Source organism: Heptranchias perlo, chromosome 25, assembly GCF_035084215.1.
Source record: "Heptranchias perlo isolate sHepPer1 chromosome 25, sHepPer1.hap1, whole genome shotgun sequence".
In the NCBI taxonomy this organism is placed as follows: Eukaryota; Metazoa; Chordata; class Chondrichthyes; order Hexanchiformes; family Hexanchidae; genus Heptranchias; species Heptranchias perlo.
In genome coordinates, this window is record NC_090349.1 from 17,859,078 (window position 1) to 17,875,318 (window position 16,241).

Genomic DNA, 16,241 nt, shown 5'->3' on the forward strand with positions numbered 1-16,241 from the left:
TGATTTTATTGTACGCCAGGCTCCCTATCAATCTCACTTAAGATACATTATTCTGAGTACTTCATTAAAAAAAATACTGTCCTATAATCTATTAATAGGGTCAGTATTTCACAGCCAAATAGAATAAATATTGCAACCTACCTGATCCAAGAGTTTGTGGTCAACTATAGAGGAGAAATTTGGTCCGTAGCTCTATCTCCAGGCTATTGAATCCAGCTACTAAAAGTACAACTTGCATTCATATAGTGTCTTTAATGCAGAAAAAAGTTCCCAAGGTGTTTCACAGAGACATTTAGGATAAACTGTGAGCCAAAGGAGGAGATGTTGTGGCGGGTGACCAAACACTTTGTCGAAGAGGTGGGTTTTAAGAAGGTTCTTAAAGAAGAGGGAGGTGGAGGAGTTTAAGGAAAAAGCATGGGGCCTAGATGGCTGAATGCACAGGTGCCAATGCTGGGCTGAAGGAAGGGGGCAGGGGGATGCATAAGAGGCTCGAGTCAGAGGAATGGAGAGTTAGGGGGGAGTTTCAGGGCTGGAGGAGGATACAGAAATAGGGAGGGGCAAGGCCATGAAGGGATTCAAATCCAAGGATGAGAATTTTAAATTTAAGGCATTGGGGGAACTGGGACCAGTATTGGTCAGGGGTGATGGGTGAGCACAACTTGGTGCAGGATAGGATATGGCTGGCCAGGAGAGCATTGGAATTGTCATGTTTCAGGTGACAAAAGCGTGAATGAGGGTTTCAGCAGCAGATGGGCAGAGGTGGGGTGAAGGCGGGTGACATTATAGAGGTGGAGGATGGATGGTCTTTGTAATGGAGAAGATATGGGGACGGAAACTCAAGATTGAATAAGATGCCATGATTGTGAACAGCCTGGTTCAGCTTGAGACATTAAATGGTAAGGGGGCTTCGGATCCTTTTGTTGGCATTTGATGCTATGATGTGGTACACTATAGTGTACAGCATGTTACAATTTGCAAATGTTTGATCCCTAAGGCGTTACTCTTTATGGCAGAATGCATGTGACAGCAATGGAATTAAAAATTGTGTTTGTTAACTGGAAATGCACAGATGAGATAATTAATCTCAGTGGATTCCTTGTGCTGAGAACTTTATGATGCCACAGATTTATCTGCTGCCTAATGCCAAGCTTTAAGGCATGTAAACATGATCCAATTGACATACCATATTTAAGCATCACTTCTATTTTGTATTGTATTGTACGTGACAGAGACTTGAAAGGTAAGCAATAATTACATTAGTGCTGTTCCTAGTTCTCAGTGGGAACTTGGAGTTATCCATGGGCAATGATGTTAATTGTCCAAGTAGCTTAAACACAATTAACCCACAAGGGGATGGACAGAGTCTCGAGTGTGCCCAATTACTATTGTACAGCAGAATTTTTTTAGGTCTAAGAATGAGGTAGTCGAGTTTTCTCCCCCACCGGTCCCAGCATCAGCCGGACCGTGCGCTCAGGAGGGGCCTCCTCTTACCATGAGATAGGCATTGGGTGAACAAGATGGTGGGGCAATGAGCTTGGTAGGAGATTCCATCAGCACAAGCAACTCAGGAGGGATCCTCCTCTTACCCCGAATTGGGTGCTGGGTGAGAAAGACGATCGAGTAATAAGCTGGATAGGAGTGAAAGATTTCTTCAATACAAACAGCACTGTGCACAGGATATAAGAAGTTCAATGACTTCACCAGGAGAGACAAGATAAGGGGCCACAACATCATGTCATGAATAACAAGGTTGTGGAGAACATAGCAGACCACGACGATCTAAAAGACCTATCAAGGTATTGGAAGCACTGCTTCAGCATGCCTATGGTATGCTTGATAATGGATCTGGTGGAGGTTTGTGTCTCATTGTATCTATGCTCCGTTGATTTGCAGAGGTACTGCAGAGAGGTCAGAATCCAAAACAGCAGCGGGTATTCTTGTGCTCCCAGAATCCAACCCAAGATTTGCTGGATATCTGCAAATGATGGTGACATTGGACTGCAGTAAAATGAATGCCTCATGACTGCTGCCTTGGAATCTGGCACTTAACCTGCAGTATCTGGTGAAGATGGTTCACACACAAGCTGCATATTGATGGAATCAAAGTCCTTGTCATTCATCTATTGGACACTTCTGTGTGCAGGAGCAGGTGGAGCTATAATGGTGCCATCAGTGACACCCTGGACTTAAGGGAAAAAGAAAATTTGAGCCCTGTCTTGTTGCTCGCTGATGACCATGTGGAAAGAACTGTACCTGCATGCTCTGGCAAGCAATGCATCAGTCACCTGTTTTTTGCAGCAATGCATTGCAGACTGACTGACTGCAACAAATGTGCCCACTGGAAAAGACCTAAGGTAAAGAAATTTAAGGTGGCTTCTGCGATACACTGCACAACCCTGTCACTGCCACCCTGGTGAATTGGAGCCTCTGAATGCATTATTCCTCTGGTCAGTTCCAGTTAATTCCTTTTGTAGCCGATATATTTGGTTGGCAGTGCAATGGTGGGTACGAGCCCTCCTCCTGTGATGCTGCACTTCCCTAGCATCTAAAAGTGCTTCCTCCTCCTCTTCTTCCAACTAGCACATATCCAACGGGCTTCCGAAGGGGACATATACTGTGCTAAGGAAGATGATGCAACTCTCTAGCCCTCCTGAAAAGCTCCTGGATGCAGTGCAGCCCTACTGCAACAAAAATGGTCATATATTTGTCTCGTAACTGCCCAAAAGTCACTGTCCCTCGAAACCTAAGTTCCTTCCTGTGGATTTTAGATGCAGCCTAGCAATTGAGAACATCCAGTTTTGATGGGTGGTATGCAAACATGGTATGGGGAGATAATTAATGTGGAGGCCATTTTGGTGTCACTTACACTTTAAATAAAATTTAAATCCCAGTGTCTGTTTCAGGTGTGATCTCCCTACCCCAGCTGACCTGTGAATACACATCAAGTGCAAGCAGGGCAGAGACTGGGTGCAACGAGACTGCTGTTTGATCCTCTCCCTCATGTCCAGGAAATAATGTGTGCAGAGTGCTCGACAGAGAAATCAGTCCCAATTTCTATAAAAGTCTATTTGAAGTGGACTTTAGTACCTCCCGTTCATCAGAAAAGTACTCAGAGAAAACTTTTCTGTTGTTCATTGGAACAGAAATGTTCGCACAGGATGAGGCCATTCAATCCTTCTTGCTTGTACTGAATTTAGGCCCCTCTCAGAGGCAGATTTTACACAATCCCATTTTCCCACTTTCTTCCCTTACCTATGTTTCCAGCTTTATATTCGACTTTGTCAAGTAATTATCCTGTACGTTTTTAGAATGTGATAATTAACTTAGTATCGATCGCCACTAGTGGCAAATCATCCCACGCTCTGTGAACTCTTTGCATAAACAAGTTTCTTCTTATCTCTCCCTTTATATACCTAGGGCTTATCTTGAGATCTTGGCCTTGTGTCTTCGATGTACTTGCCAATGGAAATAATCTATCCATGTTTAACTTGTCGATTCCCTTTATCATTCTCAGTATATAAAACAGTGCACTGAATATATTTTCTTTTGGCTAATAATGCAATTGAAAACGTTGGTGTGGATATAAATTGGGAATGGGGCAAAATTAGGGATAATTCTGTGATCCTCTGCTCCCAGCATGGAGGCTGCACTCACAAGGGAGCACTGGTCCGAGAGAGAGCTACAATATTGTAGCCCGATTCTCTGGCCAGCGCTCCCAGTGAGGGCAGTTCCCTGCTGGGGGCACTCGATTGAAGAATCATCTCTTATATCCACGGAACTTTATTTTCCTTTTCGAATTACTTCTAGTGACCGTTTGGCACCTAAGAAAATTTTGGATTTTTAACCACTCCCCAATTTGAAAAAAATTGCTTTAGTGCTAAAATATATCCTTCAATTTCTGTGAAGGAACAGTGATCAATATTTGATGGAAGCAAATTGTACAATGCCATATAACATGGATGAATTATGTGGTACAAGTTAGGCTGCATTTTACAAATATATAGGAAGGACCCCAAAGTTAAAAGCCTGGTATATATGTCAGATCTCCCCCGTACTGATCACAGGGCACCTTCACAGGCCAAAGTCCACAATGTGAACATGACTGATGTCTGTGTTGATTGATAATGTATAGATACTGAAGACTGACCGCATAAGAACATAAGAAATAGGAACAGGAGTAGGCCATATGGCCCCTCAAGCCTGCTCCACCATTTAATAAGATCATGGCTGATCTTCTACCTCAACACCACTTACTCGCGCTATCCCCCTATCCCCTGATTCCCTTAAGTGTCCAAAAATCTATTGATCTCAGTCTTGAATATACTCAACGACTGAGCATCCACTGGGGTAGAGAATTCCAAAGATCCACAACTGTCTGAGTGAAGAAATTCCTCCTCATCTCAGTCCTAAATGGCCGACCCCTTATCTTGAGAGTATAACCTCTAGTTCTGGACTCTGCAGCCAGGGGAAATGCCCTCTCAGCACTTTTTTACTTCATTCATGGGACGTGGACATCACTGGCGAGGCCAGCATTTATTGCCCATCCCTAATTGCCCTTGAGAAGGTGGTGGTGAGCCGCCTTCTTGAACCGCCGCAGTCCATGTGGTGAAGGTTCTCCCACAGTGCTGTTAGGAAGGGAGTTCCAGGATTTTGACCCAGCCACGATGAAGGAACGGCGATATATTTCAAAGTCAGGATGGTGTGTGACTTGGAGGGGAACGTGCAAGTGGTGTTGTTCCCATTCTCCTGCAGCCTTCTAGGTGGTAGAGGTCGCAGATTTGGGAGGTGCTGTCGAAGAAGCCAAGGTGAGTTGCTGCAGTGCAGCATGTAGATGGTACACACTGCAGCCACGGTGTGCCGGTGGTGGAGGTAATGAACGTTTATGGTGGTGGATGGATGGGGTGCCAATCAAGCGGGCTGCTTTGTCCTGGATGGTGTCAAGCTCCCTGCACTCATCCAGGGAAATGGAGCATATTCCATCACACTCCTGACTTGTGGAAAGGCTTTGGGGAGTCAGGAGGAATGAGTCAAAAGCCACAGAATACCCAGCCTCTGACCTACTCTGTATTTATATGGCTGGTCCAGTTAAGTTTCTGGTCAATGATGATCCCTCGGATGTTAATGGTGAGGGGTTCGGTGATGGTAATGCCATTGAATGTCATGGGGAGGTGGTTAGATTCTCTCATGTTGGAGATGGTCATTGCCTGGCACTTGTGTGGCACAAATGTTACGTGTCGCTTATCGGCCCAAGCCTGGATGTTGTCCAGGTCTTGCTGCATGTGGGCATGTACTGCTTCATTATCTGAGGGGTTGCGAATGGAACTGAACACTGTGCAATCATCAGCGAACATCCCCACTTCTGACCTTATGATGGAGGGAAGGTCATTGATGAAGCAGTTGAAGATGGTTGGGCCTAGGACACTGCCCTGAGGAACTCCTGCAGCAATGCCCTGGGGCTGAGATGATTGACCTCCAACAACCACTACCATCTTCCTTTGTGCTAGGTATGATTGCAGCCACTGGAGAGTTTTACCCCTGATTCCCATTGATTTCAATTTTACTAGGGCTCCTTGGTGCCACACTCGGTCAAATGCTGCCTCAATGTCAAGGGCAGTCACTGTCACCTCACCTTTGGAATTCAGCTCTTTTGTCCATGTTTGGACCAAGGCTGTAATGAGGTCTGGAGCCGAGTGTTCCTGGCGGAACCCAAACTGAGCATCGGTGAGCAGGTTATTGGTGAGTAAGTGCTGCTTGATAGCACTGTCGACGACACCTTCCATCACTTTGCTGATGATTGAGAGTAGACTGATGGGGCGGTAATTGGCCAGATTGGATTTGTCCTGCTTTTTGTGGACAGGACATACCTGGGCAATTTTCCACATTGTCAGGTAGATGCCAGTGTTGTAGCTGTACTGGAACAGCTGAGGGAGGGTGGTAGGTAGTAATCAGCAGGAGGTTTCCCTGTCCATGTTTGACCTGATGCCCTGAGACTTCATGGGGTCCTGTCAAGCCCTCTAAGAATTTTACTTGCTTCAATGAGATCACCTCTCATTCTTCTAAACTCCAGGGAATATAGGCCCATTCTACTCAATCTCTCCTCATAGGACAACCCTCTCAGCCCAGGAATCAATCTAGTTAAGCTTCGTTGGACCCCTTTTAAGGCAAGTATATCCTTCCTTAGGTAAGGAGATCAAAATTGTATACAGTGCTCCAGGTGTGGTCTCACCAAAGCCCTATATAATTGTTACCAGGTGAAGACAGCTGGCTGGAGGAGCCGGGGCCAGAAGAGACCCAAAAAAGTATGTTTTTTTTGCATTCCTTGTGGAGCCAGGAGGAGTAGGAGTGCTCTGAAGGCCCCAGAAGGGAAGTTTAGGCCTCCTGCTGCAAAATCCACCCCCTCCTTTCCAAATGCAATACCTCTGCAAAACTGTTCAGTGAGCCAACCCCGCCACCTACATTGTGTTGGCAGACGGCCACTGCCCCTCGCGATTTTTCCATCACTGCCCACCTATTTCCTGCCCGTTCGGTAGGCAGAAAGGAGTTTGAGGCTCGTTAGTTAAAATAGTCTTGCCCTCATTTCTGGAGCAGTCAGTGAGTTTCCAACTCACTTGCCCAAATCCCACCGGGAACTAAAATCTGGGCCTAAATTTTTTAGTGCAGTTGTTCCACCTTGCTCCTGATCTTAGGCTTTGTAATTGGACTTTTTCTTTTCTTGCAGCTTGTTTAAGTTATTGAATCATTTCCTACAGTCCTCAGCATCCTCGGGTGGTGGTCGAAATGTTGAATTTTGGACAATGTTTGCTTCGGCTTCAGTCCATCACATTGGCACATTGGCTCCATAGTTGGCTCCATCCCTTTATAAATTGTTTCATTAAAATGTCAAATTCTGTTTCCCTAAGCCATGGTTCCGTTCTATTTTCTTTACCATCAGCAGTGATCTATTAAGTCAAATGACTAACTTCTAATTGTTGAGCTGGATGATTTAATGAATTCATTTTAGGTTTGATCGGGTGTCTTAACTTAACAGCAGGGGTATCACCCCACTCGTGAGGACTGTAAATTATGTGTTAGTCTAGTGTTTTGCTTGTAAAAGACCAATAATATTAAAAGTTCATGGTCCAAATGCTCTTCTCACTTGCGTACTGGGCAATCCTGCGCAATAATATTTTTTTTAAAATTCTGCTCATGAAAGTGAGGGAAATTAGTGCTGGGGAATGGAACTCCAGAGCTTGATCTTAAGCATATAATCTAGGCTGACACTTCCGTGCAGTACTGAGGGAGTGTTGGAGGTGCTGTCTTTCTGATGAGATGCTCAACCAAGGTCTTATTCAGGTGGATGTAAAAGATCCCATGAGAATATTCGAACATTGACACCTTCAAGCATAAAAAGCAAAGCAAATTAGCTGGTCATTTTGTAGCACTGCTGTTTGTGGAACCTTTCTATACACAAGTTGGCTGCCATGTTTATCTCCATGACAACAGTGACTACCCTTCAAAAATAAATTCATTGACTGTGAAGTGCTTTGGAGCATCCTGAGAATTGTAAAAGTGCTATGTAAGTGCAGGTTCGTTTGTTCTTAATTCAGATATCCAGTGTCCGCATCAAGCACTTCCAGGTCAACCAAAGCAAAGCCATGTGTACAATAAAGTTCTAACAGCATGTCTCCACCCCAACTTCAGAACAGCACCCCCAGTATGACTTTTTTTCCAATTCCCACAGCAGCCACCTTGTGACTTGTCTGAGTGAGATTGCAAATTCGTGCCCCGTTCGGGACAGTTCTGCACTGTGGGCTCATGTTCAGTAGAAAATGAATGAGATTGCCCAGACACATTTCACAGAGGATCTTTACAGCCAGCAGACAGAGAAAACTTTAATCCCATCAACCTGGGTTGGATTTAAAGCGACATTTCAAAGGTGAAAAACCAGTCTCTAACTCCTCAAGCCATCAAGTTCCTCCGATAAATTTTTAAAATTATAAACCATCTGCACACTACAAAATATTGAACTAAATATGGGATTCAATACAGGTGCATACTTTTAGAGTCTGCCATCCGATCTGATTAAATGTTCCTCTTTCTGAAGCCTCTGAAACATTGCAAGTGAATTGGATTCTAACAGTTATATACTGGTTCCCAGTAGATACAAGTTCAGCACAAAACTCTCCCTAAAGTATCAGTAATTGGCATAATTTCAGCTTCAGCAATTTTTTATTTTAGCGGACGTGAGGAAAGAGAGCATTGGGAATGGAAATGTTACCGTGTTGTGACAGTTATGCTCTTGTGAGGTAGGTGATAAGGCATTCGTTGGAGACAATGTGAGGTCGTATTACATTCTCTTGCATTTATAAAGACTTCCCTCATTCTGCTTATCCTTTCTTTTCACTCGGGACTTGAGCTGACAAAGACTGCTCTCCACACGCTGCAAAATTGAACATGCGGCAACATTTCAAGCCTTTGGCATTACTGCTTAATCTGGTGTGCTACACCCATTATTTTCTTGGTCTTCCTCTCTCCCATCTTGCCTTCAGAATTCTTTAGGCTGGGCTATATTCTCCGAGGCTTATCGCGTTTAAAATCACTTAAATATGAGGGGGGTGGAAAGAGCAGGGTTAATGTAAAATGAAGAAATTGTTGGACTTCTTCCACCCATCAGTACATCTTTTAGTGAGGGTGATAAGAAGACCAACAAAAACCACCAAGGTCACCTGGGAAACAAAGGCAGTTTCTATGTCAGCTGCAAACAATTACCTGTTGTGTATTGGACAGGTTTGCTAGATGTTAAAAGTATATTTTCTCCCTGAAGGGAGCATAAAACTTGCCTGAACAATGCTGTTGCCTAGTTCAATTAGCACTTCCTCTGGACATCTCTCTCATTTCTTAAATCATCTGCTAGAAAATGTTAATGTGTTTAATTATGTAGAAGTTATAGTTCCATATATCAGCACGAGCATCGTCTACTGTTACTCAATATATTGTGCCACTAAATCTTGAAGCTACTTTCACAATGGATCCAAATTGAATTTCATTACCTATTACACTGCACAAATGTCTCAGTTCATGTTACTAAATGGCGACAAAGCATTACAACACACAGTGCCTGGCCAAAATAGTTCTTGCAATAAAACGGTGTTTATTTGATCCATGCAAATAAATTCAAGACGATGTAAGTGAGCCGTAAAAGTGTTATGTAGCATAATTGTTATGTTACTGGACTGGTAACCTAGAGGCCTGTACTAAAATTCCAGAGAACATGGGCTCGATTTTCGCACCCGCGATCGGGTGCATTCGTGGTGGGGGGGCCTGCGAAAATCGGGGATTCCCGGGGCGGGTCAGGAGCCCGGCTCCAACCCGCCCCATTTCCGGGTTCCCGGGTTCTCCACTGATGCGCGCGCAGCCCCCGCATGTGGGACTCCCGCCGGCAATTAAAGCCGGTGGGGTGCCACTGAAAGTAGTTGAACAGGTACTTCAGGTTGTTTACAGACCTGATTGACCTGTTATTTTAGCAGGGATGGGATTTTGCAACTGACTGAGACCGTTTCCTGTACTGGGGGAAACACTCCCAGTTCAAATGGACGTGTTGCAGCCATCAGCCTGTGGCAGCTGCAAAGGTCCATTTGACAGGTGGTGGCGGGGGTGGGGGGGGAGACCCTGTCACTTTGGACAAAGTTTGGCCTCCACCGCCCTCCTCCTAACAACAAAATTCACCAACTTGCACACTTACCCTGGTGTCCAGACACATTTACCTACCTTACGGACCCCCTCAGATGTACATCTTCCGGATGGGGGCCGCCGTAGCTGCAGTCATGACCTCCTCGGAGGGCGAACAGCATCACCAGCCTCGCCGGCCACGCCGTCCACCTCTGACACGTGGAGCCCCACAACACAGTGCTGTGACACATCCACCTGCACAGCAGGAGGGAGGGCAACTGCAGAGAGAGAGATGCGTCGCACAGGGCTCTCCCCTTGCCACAGGGTCCACAGACCGAGGCTCAGCTTCCTGGACCTCTCTGAGCAGCAGTGCACATAGAGGCTCAGAGTCACTCGACATGTAGTCGTGGACATCTGCAGCCTCCTTCATGCCGAGCTGCTCCCGGCTGGCCCGAGCACCATCTTCTTACCTGTCGCTGTCAAAGTCACCACTGCCCTCAACAACCTCTCCTCCGCATCCTTCCAGGGTGCCACCGGGGACATCGCCGACGTCTCTCAGTCGTCTGCACAAAAGAGCCCTGCAAATACACCTACACCCACTCTGCAGTGACACAATGGGTGGCATCAGTTGTGGGTCTTCATTGTGATCCTCAGGAAAGGGCATTATTGCACAAACCAGACAAGATTCGCAAAGACATGGCAGTAGTGGTGCCAATGTAATATGTAATGTGAGTTGATCAGAAATTGAATATAAGTAAAAACCATGACAAACCCTCAAACACCCTTGTGCATCCCCTTCATGCTCACGACACGTTTGCCTTATGCTTCCTACTGCACATATGTGATGCATGCCCTGTGGTTGCAGCAGAGGTAGTGGCAGGTTGAGTGAGGCTGACTGTGAAAGAGATGCATGAGAGGGTGAGTATGAGATAGATCCATGAGATTGTATGAGGATTGGGTTGAGTGGTAGTGGTGGGATGAGTACTGGCGAGGTGAGTAAGTGCAGGTAAGATGAGGATGAGGTTTGAGTGGGTGTGAGGGGTGATGTGACAGAGTAGTGTCGACTGTGCATAAGGAGATGTGGGGTGGGGGTGGTGATGTGGCAGACGGAGTGTAGGGGAATGAGTAAGTGTACTCACTTTGGCTGACCTACTTAGGTCATTGGAGCGCCTCCTGCACTGTATGCAGGTGGGCGATATGTTGGTGGTGCAGGTGACCTCCTCTGCCACCTCGAGCCAGGCCTTCTTGGTGGCAGAGGCAGGCCGCTTCCTCCCGCCCGCCGGGGGGAAGATCTCTGTCCTCCCCCTCCTCCTCACCCCATCCAATAAGAGCTGGAGTGAGGCATCATTAACCTGGGAGCAGCCTTCCCCCTGGGCTGCTCCATGCTGTCATTTTTCCTATTTCTTGCAGCATCAGCCAGTGGAGGACTGCCCCTTTAAATAGAGCTCCTCCAGCTGACAGACCTTACTGCGCATGCGCAGTCCGCCCGACGCGCAGCGGGGAACCCGGAAGACCAGGTAAGTGCATCCAATTAGCCTGCGATTGCGCGCGGGGCAGACTGATTTCACCGGGCGCGTTACCCACGCGCCCAATCTACCCCCCGCCGCGAACCCGCCGCCCTGGTAATATCGGGCCCCATGAGTTCAAATCCCACCAAGACAGTTTGAGAATTTGAATTCAGTTAAAATAAATCTGGAAATAAAGCTGGTATCAGTAAAGTGACCATGAAGCAGTCAGATTATTGTAAAAACCCAACTGGTTCACTAATGTCCTTTAGGGAAGGAAGCCTGCTGTCCTTACGTGGTCTGGCCTATACATGACTCCAATCTCACACCAACTTGGATGACTCTTGAAGTGGTCCAGCAAGCCTCTCGGTTAAATCAAACCGCTATTACTTTCTCATGGGCAACTAGGGATGGGCCATAAAATGCCGGCCTTGTTAGCAATGCCCATATCCTGAGATTGAATATTAAATGTATATATTTGTTCACATTTCTGTAGTGTTACCGTGCCAGAATTTTGTATTAAAATAGTAGAGAGTACTGTGTTTATCTGAGCAGTCATGTAAGACTTGATATACAATCTATCATTTTGACTGTATGTACCCTCACCATGTGGAACTTTTCATTTATGCCGTATCTCCGAGGCTTCCGCCAATCTCCCACCAAAGTTTACTGCGGGAATTTTGGAGAACTTGCGCAGACATTCCAGGCATCGTTATCTAATTGCACACAATGGTCACTCAAGGGAGAAAGAGAGAGAGAGGTACCAGTGCCCACGAGACTATAAGCCCAGTGAGACCCAATACTTTCAGGAGAGGGAGCAAATTGTCAAAGAAAATAAAAATGAGTCTACTAACACAAAGCTGGAATGGGGTAAAAAACCAGCAGTAAATGAGGCCAAAAGTTGCCCAGTTTTCAGCTCTCAAAACTCCATCGTCATTGTGCATTCCTGTAAACATCGGGATAGAAATTCCGCATTGGGCACAAATTGTGCCAGGCTAGGTTACAGTTCGAGTTTCTGCTAAAATGCATTTGCATAATCACAAATGTAAAATCTTCCATGAATCAGCGCAAGCTGGCAGCTTCATAAGAGTGTAATCGTTTTTTTTGCAATATGAAATATTCATTGATGTATTTAAGAGTTGGAATCTGGTGCCGTTTAACTAATACAGAAAATGGGTTTTTCATGAAAAAATAAGCATTTTTAATAAGTGTCCAGTCCTCCACCTGTGAGTAACCTGATCTTAAATCACTGAAAATGATTTAAAAAAAACTATACTGAACCATTTACTACATTCATTGGTGTACACTAGTCAGTTTCTTAGTAAATTAAATATTTTTTAATATGTAAAAACATTTAAAATGTGCCTACTAGTGCCTGAGTGCCTAAGAAAATGAGCTTAATTTGAAGACCCTCCTCGAACGGGCATAATCGGCAGAAACTCGCCATCCTTATTATTTTGTTTGGTGGGGGTGTGTGGCTAGTTTTGTGGACGGGGCTGGCTTAAGTGCAATGATTTTTGAACCAGTGCAAAAAATCGCACCAGACGTAATTTACACCCAGCATAAATAGAAATTCCTCGATCTTTTGGGCCGGATTGCACTGACAAAACCAATGCAATCAAGTGAAATCTCTTCCCCACAATTTCTAATCGAGATTGAATATTATATCTTGTCCTAATATTTGTTACTTTGGCGAAGATCTGCTTCTTCACTTCCATTACTCACTTAACTTTTGCTTCTTGACACAAGTGCTGGTTAACCAAATAACTCGGAAATGTTTTAATGCATTCTTAAAAATATTAAATTGTCGATTCAAGGTTTTGCCCAAACCAGGTCATTTCTTTAAAATTCTTGGAACAGTAACATAGGAAACTAACTAGTCTAGAATTTTGATCAGACAAATTTAAAATATTTAATCCTTCATGAGAACATCGACATATTTTTTAAAAATTGATATAAATCTGAATTGTGTTTGCATTCAACCTAATAAATATACAATATTTCTTTACATCTTCAGTATTGGATGCAGCCCTGACTTAATGGAATACAACATGATGTGATTTGGTGCAACTTTTTTTTGCTCTTCCCAAACATGATCCTTAACTGTCTCCTCTTATTTTATCTGATATGCTTTTCCTCCTCCCTGCATCCGCACTGTGTTGAAAGTGAAGCCTCTCGTACTGGAACTCTTCAGTTCCCTCAATCTTCCCATCCTCTTGCAATCCACCACCTTTTAAAAACCAAGCTTGGTATTACCTAATCATTACATCCTGATTTACTTCAATCTTGGTGGTGTTCTGTACTACGTTTTCTGAATTTTAAAGAAGAAATAAGACAAAGACAGGCTTTAATTCAAATGAGAGCACCCCATCAGTGCTAATGCATTGCTGTTTGAATGTTATTCAGTTTAATATATTACTAGATTTTTTTTCTGTAATCTATTGCAATTTATATTTATTGGTTTAACACATTACAGTTTTTTGATGAAGCAGTTATGGTGTCATAAAGGAATATAACACCCTTCTGTGAAGATAATTCAACAGTGTAGAGAGTCCTATGAACTCTCCCAAAAACAAGAGTGAATCCTGATATTGTCACAAAAACTGCAAATTATAATCTCTCAAAATTCCATAACTTTACAAATTGTATTCCGTAACAGTCTGTTAAAAATTAATCTCGGGGCTCAAGTAATATTTTTAAAACTGATGAAGTTTTGCCCTGTGAATTCTGATGTCATTTGTACCCCTTCATTAGATTAAAGTCTAACTCATTCTCAGTTGTTGCTTATTCTGTATTCAATATATAAAGGGTATGATATTTCCTTAAAGTGAAATAAATCCTGATATTACTGTGGTTCAAAGCAAGTGCCACAATAGCACTTCAGTTCAAATCATGTGATTTGAGCACAGGGGTCTGCTGTGTGCCATTGTCCATCATGACATCTAATGTTAAGGAGATAAAAAACTACGCTGAAAAGAGAGTAGAATGACCCAGTACACACCATTCTACGTATTATAATGAATAAAGTAGGCTGGACTGTGTGCCAGGTACAGCAGCAACAACAACTTACATTTACATAGCGCATTAATGTAGAGAAACGTCCCAAAGCACTTCACAGAGACGAATTCAAAACAAAAAAGGACAGCGAGCTAAATAAGAAGATATTAGGAGGGGTAACCGAAACCTTGGTCAATGAGTTGGATTTTAAGGAGCAGCAGAAGGTTGGAGAGGCGAAGGGATTTAGTTAGATAATTGTGGAGCACAGAGCCGAGACAGCTGAAGGCATGGCCGCCAATGGTGGGCATTCCTGCTCCACATGAGCTAAAGAAAAAATGACTTACCTTTGCAGTGCCAGCACTGGCTAGGCCGCATCCATGTCTGTAAAGCCTGAGTATTCCTGTATCCCTTTATTCCCCTTTCCTTCAACCACCAATCCTTCAATTTAACCTGTTAAATGTTGGCATGGTTTCTGCTTCAATCATTAACTGCATTCCACAGCCTCACAACCATCTGTGTAAAATAAAAAGTTTCTCTTGCTCTCTGTCCTAAATCCCATATTTGATCTTACATCTATGTCCTCTTGTTCTGGATCCCTAAATCACTGGAAGTAGTCTTTTCCTATCGACTCTGTTCCACCCCTTCATAATTTTAAACACCTCTATCAATTACCCTTCGTCTCCTCTGTTCTAATGAAAATATCCCTAATTTTTCAGGTAATACTTTGTATTTGTATTTTCTCATACCAGGTAGCATCCTAGTGAGTCTGTGCTGTCCCCTTCTATTGCCACAATCATCTTCATATGGTGTGGAGCACAAAATGCAGACAGCACTCCGACTGCAGTCTTAATAAGGTTTTATATACAGTCACTATTACATCTTAACTTTAATAGCTCTTGCCATAAAACTGAATATTTCAATAGCATTTTTATGGCCTTATCTACCTGAGGTGCTTCTTTTAATGTATTGTGAACTTGAATCCCCAAATCCCTCTGCTCTTCCACATCACCCAGCTTTCCGCCATTCAATGTAGAATTACAGCTTTTATTTATTGTTCCAAGATCTATCACATTACATTTACTGACATAGAATTCCATCTGCCACCTTTTGCCCATTCCACTGTCTTATCAATATTCCCTTGCAGCTTCCTTTGGTCCTCAGAACTATGCCTCCTATTTTAATGTTGTCTACAAATTTGAAAAATATTCCCTCTAGCCCTATCTCCAGATCATTGATGTGTATTTAGTGAACTGAAGCGTTCCCAGATCAAGAACATTGTGGGACACGTCCAATCACTCTGAGAAACTGCCCTCAACTCCAACTCTCTCTTTCCTCCATTCTAACTAGTTTTAATCCAATTTGCTACCCCGTCACCTAATTCCATACCCCTTAATCTTCTCTAGTAATCTTCTGTTTGGTACCTTGTCAAAGGCTTTCTGAAAGTTCCATCTACACCACATTCACTGCATTTCCCTCATCCACCATATTTTGTCACCTCAAAGGTTTGTCGAGCATTGATCTTCCTTTCTGAAATCCTTGTTGGCTACTTTTACTTATTTTCTCTCATCTAGATAGTTAATAATTTCATTTTTAATAAAAGATTCCAAAAACGTTTCAACCACAGATGATAAACTAACTGGCTTGTACTTAGTTGGTTAGCTCTTTCTCCTTTTTTGAAAATGGTGTAAGACTACAAATGTGGAAAATACTGTAAAAACACTGTAAAACTGCAAAGACATGAAACAGGCTGCGAGATATGAAACAGTTAACCCCAGGTGCCAGTGAAAGAGACTCCAGCCCATGGTCAGTTTTGGAGACTCATTTACATCAAACAATGAAGCCCTGGCGAAGACACATTAACATCGAGACAATGTATAATCAAACTGAGCCTCTCGGACAAGAACAGAAGGCCTATCACACCTAAACAATGTTGTGAGCTAAAGGCCCATCACAGTGAGGAATACCGCACTGTCCTGAAATACAATTTCTAGGGCATCCATTATATCTTCCACCGTTTTCCTTAGGATTCATGGGTGCATCCTATCTGCACAACTAAGGAGTTTTGAATCACCGAGATGCCCAGATGAAGAG